This window comes from Chroicocephalus ridibundus, chromosome 12, assembly GCF_963924245.1.
Source record: "Chroicocephalus ridibundus chromosome 12, bChrRid1.1, whole genome shotgun sequence".
In the NCBI taxonomy this organism is placed as follows: Eukaryota; Metazoa; Chordata; class Aves; order Charadriiformes; family Laridae; genus Chroicocephalus; species Chroicocephalus ridibundus.
Window position 1 is genome coordinate 16,464,296 of NC_086295.1, and position 10,770 is coordinate 16,475,065.

A 10,770-nucleotide genomic window follows, 5' to 3' on the forward strand; every position below is an offset into this window, starting at 1 on the left:
CTCCTCACAGCTCCTACCCTCCACCCAGCCCTTCCCTTCCCATCCCGCCTGATCCCAATTTCTTTCCCCGAGCATTGTGATAATGAAGGCGATGAAGAAGAATCCATGTGTGCTGGCAGAGGTACATCCCTGTTCCCTGGAGGTGGGCAGCCCGCAGTGGCTGGGGGGCCGAGACCTTGTCTCGCCCTCTCCCCCCACCCCTGCAAGGCCAGGGGCTGGCAGAAGCCCTTCTGGGCTGCTCATGCCCTGCTGGGATGCAGCATCCCTGCGCCGGGGGGACACGTCCCCACACACAGCCCAGGCTGCCCCGGGCTGGTGCCGCAGGGATGCTCGCCGGGAGCAGGCGGGTGCTGGCCGGAGCCTGAGCCGGTGCCTGCGCTGCCCCTTTCCAGGCTGGAGCCGTGGGAGCTGAGCCCTGCCAGCGGAGCAGCGCCGAGCCCAAAGGCCGCCTGCACCGAGTAAGGAGCTTCTGGGCGCCAGGGCAGGTGCGGGGCCGGGGTCTACGCGGGGGGCGCCGGGGACTGTGCCCAGAGCCCCGTGGGGCAGGGAGCAGGGCTGCTCACCCCTGCCCTCTCTGCTCCGCCAGATCCACAGGACCGTGCCGCACTCCAAGCTGCTGAAGGAGAGGAAGAAGAGGAGCCTCCAGCTGCAGGCGCTGGGGCGTCAGTGCTGGTGGGTGCTGGTGGCCAAGGAGCCACTCAGGTCCAGCCAGTTCCTGCTGGAGCCCCATGGCCCCACGGCTCTCCCCGGGCAGCAAGAGGGGCAGGGGTGCGGAGACCCCCGTCCCACAGGTCCGCTGGGCTGGCCAGGGCAGGACCAATGCCCTTTTCTGCTTGCCTTTCGGCTTAGGATGTGCCAGACTGCGCTGGAGGCTGCAGAGGCGGCTGCCAGGAGTGTGGGGACGGAGGAAGAGATGGCGATGGAGGTGGATGTGGCTGAGGAGGAGGAGATGGAGGTGGATGTGGAGGAGGAGGAGGCGATGGATGTGGACCCGCCATCAGGAGGACAGGCACGTGCTCGCCATGCGCTGCCCGCAGGGAGGGAGGGTCTCCTGCCACCGGGATCGGGCTGGGGCTGGGGCTGGGTGGTCCCCGCTGCAGGGACACGGCGCCCGCTGCCCTCGTGCTGGCGGCACAACGGCCCCCACCGCGCTGCCCTGAGCCCCCGTCCGCTTTGGGCCGGGAGCGGTTCCTTAGTGCCGGGACAGGCAAGTGTAAGCCCGAGCCCAGGTGGGGCTCAGCGCTGGTGGCAGAGTCCCGCTGTCCCCAGCGTGTCCCAGGGCTGTGGCCATTGAATGCCCATCGGGTGAAGCCCAGCCCGAAGGAGCTGCTGCCGCTGAGCCGGCTCGGGAAGCCCCAGCTCTGCTGGGTGAGGCGCTGCTCGTTAGCCAAACGGCCGTGCCGCTGGCTTTTCTTCCAGGGGCAGCAGGCGTGCGGAGGCCAGACCAAGAGCAGACCAAGGAAGAGGAAGTGTTGTAAATAGCTGTCTACAGTTTGTTAATAGTTTTGGTGTTTGTTAATAGTTTTGTTAGTTGTTAATATTTTTGTTAGTTGTTCAGAGTTGTTAAGAGTTGTAAGAGTTGTTACTGGTTGTTAAGAGTTGTAGATAGTTGTGTTGTTGTTAATAAAGAGTTGTGTTCCTGTTTTTCACACCCAAGCTCTGTGTGCATTTCTTGGGAGCCGCGGCCTTTGCAGAGTTGTGGTTCCAGTGTCTCGGGGATGGCGGCGCTGGAGGCGGCTGGGGGTGGTGGCACGGCCACCCCGGGGGTCCCTGTGCACAGATGGGATGCGGCTGATGAAAGGGACGTCCCTGGGCACCAGCGGGGTTCATGGGCTGCTGGGGAGTGGGGTCCCCAACAGCAAAGGGTTCCCCAGCCAAGCACGGACTCTGCCATGACCGACCCCTGCCGTGATGCCATCAAAGCAGGCAGGAAACCTGCTGCTGCCTTGCTGCTGGAGGGAAAGGAAAGGGAGGGACGGGGCACAAGCCAGGATGGGACCGCAGAGCTGCAAAATGCAAACTGATCAGCCGAGGGCCATGACATCCTTGGGAATGGCTGGTACAAGGCTCAGGGGAGAAGGTTTTGGAGCTGCAGGGGCTGATGCTTAATGGTGTGAACCTCCCCACGCTCGGGTCTTTGCTTCTGGTCCTGCCGTGCTTTACCCGGGGCCGTGCCCAGAGCCGAAGCCCGGAGCAAAGCCCTCCTTGCCCTCCGGCATTCCTGCTGCCGGTAGCGGCCCCGGGCCCTGGTCCCCACTCGGGGCGAGCCGTGGAGGGGGCAGCGCAGGCTGCGGGGGGCTTTGGGGAGAGGGAGCTGGTGCAGGGGTGCGGTGGGCGCAGGGTGTCGGGGTGCGGGGAGCCGTGGGTGCCGGCAGAGTGGCGAGGGGGGGCGATGCCGTGCGGGCCGGGGGTGCGGGATGCGGGGAGCCGCGGGGGGCCGGGGCTGCGGGCACGGGGCTGCCCCCGGCCGCTCGGGAGCCGCGGCCCCGCCCGCCCCCTCATTACCCGCGCCTCATTAGCGCCTCATTAGCGGCGGCCGGGGCGTGGTGCCCTCCCCGCGGAGGCGGTCGGGGAGCGCTGCCGGCCATGGGGGTTGCGGGCGGCGGCGCCCCGCCGTGCTGCTCCTGTCCCTGGGGGAGGCTGCCCGGGCGGGGGTCGGGCTGCGGGGGCCGGGCTGCGGAGGGGCCGCTGCCTGGGGTGCGGAGTCGGGGGGCGATGCGGGGTCCCCTCTCTCCGTGTGGCTGGGTCGGGGCTGTGTGTGTGTGTCCGGGGGGTGTCGGCTGGCGGAGCCGAGCTGTCCGTGCCCCCCCCGGCTGTCAAGGCTCCCCTGGACACAGGGGCTTCAGCCAGGGACTCGCAGGTGTCCGGGCTGTCCCAGGGTCAGGCGCTGCAGGGAGCAGCCTGCACCCGGTCTCCACTCGGATCCTGCTGCCCAAAGCCGTCCTTCTCCCTCCCCCCCGCATGCTGAGACCCTTCCTGCGAGAGCTTTCCTCCTTGTGGCTTGAGTTGAGCTCCCCCCTGGTGTTGGTGAGTTTGTAGCGAGTGCCCCAAGATGATGGTGTTGGGAGGGCATTAACTTCAGCAGAGCTGTAACAATCCCAGATGAGCTGGGTAAGGAGGGTGGTGTTGGGCGGGTTTGGGGAAAGGTCTGCTTAAAGAGCAATGGAGCAGAAGGGGCAAGGTGGGGGGCAAGTGGGAAGTCAGCAATGAAATGTTTGCGGGGATGACTGGGGGCATCTTTTTGTGCCCGGCAGTGAGTTGTGGGGAGCGCAAAGGAGTTGCGAGGAACTGCAGGGAGCGATGAAGGGAAAGCCCCGGTGCCTTGGCTCGGAGGAAAGGTGCCAGGGCAAGGCGGGGGCCGAGTGCCCGGTGGGTCAGGCTTCCCAAGCTGCTGCCGAGCCCCCCGTGGGCTGGGAGGGGAAGGCATCGCCCTCAGCGGTGGGGTGGAGGCTGTGGGACGCGCTCCTTAGTGCCAGCCCAGCTGGCTGGCATGTGTCAGGGCTGAGGCGGGCGGGGGACAGCAAACTGTTTCTTCTGCCAGTAAACGTGCCGATGGGAGGTTGTCTGTGACCTGCTCTTTATTGCCCCCTCAGCCTTCTCTTCTCCAGTCTAAAGAGTCCCAGCTCTCTCAGCCTTTCCTCATAAGGGAGATGCTCCAATGCCTCCATCGTCTTTGTTGCCCTCTGCTGGACTCTCTCCAGCCATTCCCTGTCTCTCTTGAACTGGGGAGCCCAGAACTGGACACAGTATTCCAGTTGTGGCCTCACCAGTGCAGAGTAGAGGGGGAGAATGACCTCCCTGGACCTGCTGGCCACACTCTTCCCTATGCAGCCCAGAATTCCGTTGGCCGCCTTGGCGACAAGGGCACATTCCTTGCTCGTGGATAATTTACTGGTCTTCTTCCCTGTCTGCTCGTTTTCTGGGACTTGGGGATGGCCTTCTCCTGAGCTTTTAGGAGTTCCTCCTTGAAGTGAGACCAGCCTTCCTGGGCACCTTTGCCCTTCAGGACTGTCCCCCAAGGGACACTCTCAACCATGCTCCTAAGCAGGCCAAGGTTCGCCCTTTGGAAATCTTCGGGAACAGCACTCAGGAAATGTCTAAATTATCCCTGGCACCCTCAGAGACACCCCACTCCCCCAAGGAGTCAGACAAGGAGTCAGACAGCTGAAGGTGGGGGGGTTGAGGTAGGAGGCAGCTTTCAACCCGTTTTAAGCTGTGCTCCTGAAGCGGTGTTTGTGAAGATGGTTATGGGCTTGGAGGGGCTTGGTTTGTGGATTTGTTTGGCCTTAAGTGTATTACGCTTCAGGGTAACGCTTTCTGTGGCAGCTGGAAACAGTCCTTCTTGTGCACCAAACCCAACCCCGTATTTGGAAGGGGCATTTCGGCTGCTGCAACGTGCGTTTTCTTCCCTGGATGACACTCGGCCCCAGGCATACACAGCCTTTCACTTTGGCACATTCTTGTCCCCCTGGCTGAAAGATTCTGTGTTTTCACGGGTTGAATGCTTCCTCAGCCCACCACAGGCCATAATGACTGTGCCTTTACAGACCACTTCCCTTGCTCACTGCTTTCAGATTTGAGCATCGAAGCCATGGAGGGAGCAGGAGAGCAGCAGCTGGAGGTAGAGCACAACCTGTTTAAGCAGCGGTGGGATAAAGGTGGCAATCGCGTGACTCCAGGGGCCGAGAGACAGGGTAAGGCGCTCTTCTGCCTGTCTTGGGCGGATGCTCTGGTCGTCCTGCCATCACTGTGTGCCTGGTTTGGCTTTCATGGGAACAAGGGACAGCTGACGAGCATTTAAACACCTTTAAGGTGTTTAAAACTGAAACACCTTAAGGTTGAACCTTAAACACGTTTAAGGCACGCAAGTCTATGAAACGTGCAGATCAGTCCGACTGCTTTGATACTGGCTACTTTTGCGGGGCAAATCTTTGCCTGGTCCCTCTGACATTATGACAAGGGCTCATGGATGCATTTCAGGAATAAAGCTCCCAAGTTAATGGTCTTTGACGACTAGAAAGGAAGCAGCTGTTCTGGCCAAGCTTGGCTTTGGTTGTATCTTTAAATCACAGTGGGCTGACAAATGGGATGACCTGGTTAGAGGAAAGAGCCTCTCCCCAGGGAAGGTTCCGGCGACTCAAGCCTTTAAGCCTAACCTTGCCCCTTAGTGCAGGCACTTTGTGTGTGTTCATGCAGACCTGAGAAATATATTGTAGTTGACTTATCGGTTACAAGTTGTAGGAAGTGGCCCTTGGCTACGTGACCCTCTCCTCTACCCTTTCTACCTGTTCTGACTCACCCTCGTTCTTCGACACAAACCAGAGAGGATTCTGGCAAAGTGTTGCAGTCTAACAGGAATACTGTCCTGACTTCTCCTTTCCAAAACGTGATCTCCTGACTACCTTTTCTGGGAGACAGCGTCATTCTGTGTGTCAGCATAAAGGGAATTTGTTGGTTTGCATCACTTGGATGTAACTTTCTGGTGTTGAAGCTGAAAGGCTAAACTAAGGCAAGAGCTGAATGATGGGGAGGTACGAGGATTTCTCCCGTTGTCGCGGGAGTGTGGTGATAGTGCTCTCGCTGCGGTGTCCCTTGGCAGCCTTTCTCTACTCCCGGGACAGACGAGGCCGGGGGGCAAAGGGGACTGAGCCCCGTTTGTCGTGTTTCCCCCCTGAGCCCACGAAATAGCGCTGTATTCCCGGGGTCCCTTGCCCTGGAACTCGGAAGCTTTCCCTCCCGCCCCGGCTTCCCCGTTCCCTGCTGGCGGCCCGGGCCCTTCGCGCCGTCCGTCGGGGAGGACAAGGTCCGGGAGCTCCCCCCGGGCACGTCGGCGTTTCGCCCCGGGCCGGGCCCCCCGCTCCCGCGGCAGCCCGGGCCGAAGCCGCAGCCTCCGGCAGAGGCTCCGGCGCTGCCGCCGCCTTCCCCGGGCGACGGCCCGTCCCCGCGGCCCCGGCTCTCGCCCGCCGTCTCGGGGCCCCCCCGACACGCGGCTCGCGGGGACCGTTTCCCCCCGCTCCCGCCCCCAGCGTCGGCCGGGGCCGGTAACGGTCTCCGAGCGGAGCCGGCCGGAGCGAACCGCGGCCGGAGCGGCCTCTTCCCCCGCGGCAGCCCCGCAGCCCGCAGGAAAGCGCCGCCGCAGAGCGGCCCCGAGCGAGCCCGTCCCTCCCGCCCCGCGGCTCCCGGCGGCGCCCGTCAGGCGGCGGAGCCCGGCCGGCGAGCGGGGGCATGGCGGCGCCGGGCCCGGCCTCCCTGCAGCGCCGGCTGCAGAGCTCGCAGGAGGCGCGGCACCGGCAAGCGGTGCTGGTGCGGAAGCTGCAGGCGAAGGTGAGGAGCGGGGGCGCCTGCCCGGGGGGAGCTCCCCGAGGCCGGGCCGGGGTGCCCGCGCCGTCCGCGGACGGGACTCGGCGGCGGAGCCCTCGGGGGGCGAAGGCGCGGCCCCGGCGGGGTCCTGCCCGGGCCCTGCCCTGCGCTGCCGCGGGCGGGACGGCGCCGAGCCCGGAGCTCGGGGGAGGGAGGGAGGGAGGCCCCGGGAGCCGTCCCGTCCCGTCCCGTCCCGTCGGCGGTCACCCCCGAGCCGCTCGCCGGGGCTTGGCCGGGCTCGGGGGAAGCGAAGCTTCCCGGTCCCGAAGGGACTCGGTGTCGGAGCGGCAGCGCCGTGGCGCGGGCTGAGCTCGGGCTGCAGAGAGCGAGAGAAAAGCCGGTGCCGGAGGAGCCGGGTCCGTCCCCGGCTGCAGTCGCTCATCTTCATGCCGTGTCTGCGCCCAGGTCCTGCAGTACCGGACCCGCTGCCGAGAGCTGGAGCAGCAGCTGGAAGCAGGAGCGGTGAGTGCGCAGGGCGCGAACTGAAGAGAGCGGCCGGAGCGTTCGGGAGCGAAAAAGCTCCCCGAGCCATGGCAGGGGAAAGCAAGATTGTGCTCCCGGAGGGTTTCAAGAAGCGCTGCGAGTTTGCCCGCCCCTGTTCTGCCCAGTTGCCGCTCTCAGAGCAGCCAGCGGTCCCAGAAATGCAGGATTGGAGTTGTGTGCGGGAGTGCTTTATTGGCGGGGAGCGTTTCGTCCTGGGTCTCGGGAGAGGGCTTTGCTGCCTGTTCTGGGGCTGTCTCTGAAATAGAATGGGTGGACAGACAGTGTTTTGGAAGGCGAGAATGCTGGCGTCGGCCAGAGAGAGCTGGCTCTGTGCTTTTCGTTCTGCTTGCCGGCTAAAGCAGAGCTAGGAAAGAAAGGGCGGGAGCGTAGGAGAGCATTCCTGGGCCTCAGGTGGAAGAATTGGACCAACCATTCGCTTTGTTCTTCAGGGATGCCTCCCAGGCAGGTGGGAAGGCAGGGAGGCCCTGGAGAAAGCCCTGCTTGAGGTGAAAGAGGAGCAGCAAAGGTACAAGGAAGAAGCGTTCCCTCCTACTCGGTATCCTGGATGCTCACGGCAGGGAGGGAAAACCTGTCCGTGGTAGGCAGTCTCCGCAAGGGAAGTGTTGGGGCAAGCCCTTTGGAAAGGAGAGAGGTGCACAACCTGTTCTGTGGGGCAGTAATAGTGGTGTGTGCTGACCGCTTCTGTTTGGAGCGGGGCGTTCCTGCGGGTGAGCTCCAAGGGTCCCTTTCCAGCCTAAACGCTGCCCTGGTGCAGTAGGTGAGGGGCTGGGGGCAACGCTAGAGAAAGGTGATGCGTCCAGTGATGAGGCAGCACGAAGGGGAGGCAGCCGTCAACTGTGGGCATCGTCCGAGTTGCAGAGGAAGGGGAAAGCCAACCTGTAGGTGGAAACTGAAGGCTTAAAGCAAGGAGAAGCACATGAGTTGGCCATCACCCCAGAGATCTTAGTTCATCCTAGAAAGCGCTTTTCCTGCCTCTCAGTTTGAGAACAAAGTCAGTGTTGGGGGAGCCGGGAAATCCCGGGGATGCTGCTTGTGGATCGGGGTTGTTCAGTGACCTCATGGCTGTTCCTCCCTTTGCAAGGTGCGAGGATCTGGCCGAAGCGAACAGTCTGCTGCGGGAGCACCTGGAGAAAGCGAAAGAGGTGAATTCAGCCCTCAAAGAAGATGTTGGAAAGCTGACGGTGGATTGGCAGAGGGCGCGGGAGGAGCTGGAAGCGAAGGAGCGCGAATGGCGCCAGGAACGTGAGGTGAGGCTCAGCTGCGGGAATGTCAGAGGTGGTGCCAGCGTGGCGTGAGAACGCGTTTTGTTTCTGGCCCAGAGAACTTGCTGTGAGAAGGTTGTGGCTCGGTTGAGGATGTGTTGGTGTTGACGAGCAGAAGAGAGGGGTTGTCGCGGATGGAGCGATAGACTTCACTCCTAAGAGAGAAGCAGCAATATATTTATTGATATAAACCAATGATTTGACCAAGTCGATAGCAGACGCGACAGTTTTAAGGGGGTGCTATAGCAAGGTCCACTTGGTTTTTTACTGCTCGTACAGTGATGGCGGAGGCTGAACTGGCATTTCTTTTTGTCTTTGCATCTGTAGCTCTATGAGAACTACTTCAGGGGTGACCGTGACCGTCTGCTCGGGCTGTGGCATCAGATGGTCACCTTCCGCCGTCATTTCCTGGAAATGAAGGCTGCCACGAACCGGTGAGTAGAAGTTGAGGCCCGATCTCTGGCAGAAAAGATGTACCTTCCCTTCACACCTCTCTGAGGTTCCTTTCTCACAGTTGCCTTCTACACAAACAAGAGCAGCGTAGCCGTGAGAGTGTCTGCTGCTGGTGTCAGCAGGCGACTTCAGACTCTGGGTTACTGTCAGCCATTTCTCTTCCTGGATGATGAACCTTCCTTAATGCGTCGAGCGTGCCTTGGTTCTCGTGTTCCTTGTGCTTTTTCGTTATGCCGTTTTAGGCTTATTCTTCCTCCACCTTCCTGAAAAGTTTATTATGTGGCTGTTGTCGTGAGCCTCTGAGCAGTCGCTCGCCAAGGTGTGTCCTGACCCCAGAGTGTCAGGGGAATGATTTGTCCCCAGCCGAGATGTCATCTTTCCTGGCAGCTTTTCCTCTTTGCGCCATTACGTGCGTGAGAAGCGAGTCAGCTGAGAGAGCTGGTGGTGTGAACGTTGGCTCTTCCTTTGTTCTTCTGCAGAGATTTGTCAGAGCTGAAGGCAGAGCAAACGAGGCTTTCTGGGTCTGTAATGGCAAACTGCTCCCGTCTAAACTGCAGCGTGATGTCCTTCCAAGGCAAGGGGGAGCTGGAGAAGAAGGAGCTTCAGGAGAGGTAAAGGTGTTTTAAACTTTGCTGTTAGCACCGTTCTCTTCTGGGGCTGCCTCTTGCATTCATAGATGGGCTGTGTTCACATTGCAAACACACCCGTTCTGCACGGCCTTGTTTCTGTCCCGAGTCAAACGGTTGCCTTCAACAGAAAGGACGGCAAAAATCGTCTGACTGCCAGAAGCTCCTCTGGGTAAGACCAGACTGGCAAAGAGGTGGCGTATTCCAGTGCTTTTGCTGTGAACTGGTTCTTGGTGAGCAAGCGAGAGCAGCCTAAAGAGAGCTCTGTCTCTGGTACAGCCCTTTTGCTCCCCGGGGCGGTGCTAGAGGAGTTGGCAGGAATTTGCCCGGCACCATCCTAAGCACTGTAGCACCTCTGTGCTGACAGTTCCTTGCGAGACTGAGTGCAGAAGGCCTTTGGGGCAAGAAGGGCCATTTTGCAACATGCAGCGTATTAACCGGGCCCCTCCTGTGATCCCCTGGTTATTGGATTGGACATTCATAGCCGTCTCCCCAGACAGCTTGCAGGGCCTTGGATTCATTCACTGCAGAAGGCAAAAGTAATTGTGGGAGTCGTAGTCTGGACTTTCAAAGTCTGTTTTAGCCCAAGAAGAACTTGTGCAAGGCTTGTATCCAACGTATGAAAGAGGAGAGAGAGAACTAAGAGGCAGGAAGCTGTTGCCAGTACCTGAACGTTTTGGAAACGTTCTGTGATGTCTGGAAGCTTGATTTACTTTCTCAATGACGAACGTTTCATCCATGACAAAGAGCGATGCAGCTCTAGTCAGGAAATGCCGGTGGCGTTTAGGTGTAGGTCCAAAGCCGTTGGAAATCATTCCAACTGCCCTATCTGGGACACAGTATGTGCTCCTGGTTTTGGAAAGGAGAATGTTTTTACATTGACAACTTGTTTGTCTTTCCCCTTCTCACAGACTGAAGGACTTAGTGGCACTCGAAGACAAACACTGCGTGTTACAGCATGAGTTGGTAGTTGCGAGAGAGGCGCTGGAGGAATCGCACCTTGAGAGGGATGTGCTGAAGGAAGAGAAGCATGAGCTTAGAGTGGCCCTGGAGAAGGTATGGCCACCTTGTGATAGCAAGACCAGCACAGATGCTTTTTTCGTGTCGGTAGAGGCCAGGGAACGTGCTGTTCTCCTCCTTGGGAAATGGTGATGAGACCACGCAGGCTCCTTGGGGTAGTTTGTGGGCACGTGCTTATTGGGAGCGCTGACCTGGGAGTATGTCAGCGAGACGCAGGGGATGTGGAGTTGCTGCTCTCCTCTTCTTCAGAGTAAGTCTTGCTGTATTTGATTTCCTCTGTGCTTCTGTGATTGCAGCTGGAGCGAGAGAATGAGGCTCTGTTGTGTAAAGTGGATGAGATGGAGAGAGCAAAGATCTCTGCCCAGGAGAAGCTGAGCTTGTGTGAAAGAACAAAGAGCGAGCTCTGTGCAGAGAAAGGCCACCTGGAGCAGCTGCTGAAGAAAGCAGAGGAGCAACAAGAGGAGCTGCGGGTAGAGCTGAGGGTCCTGGCAGAGGAGAAGGAAGAAGCCCAAGAGAAACTCCTTGAGGTGAGACCAAAGACCTGG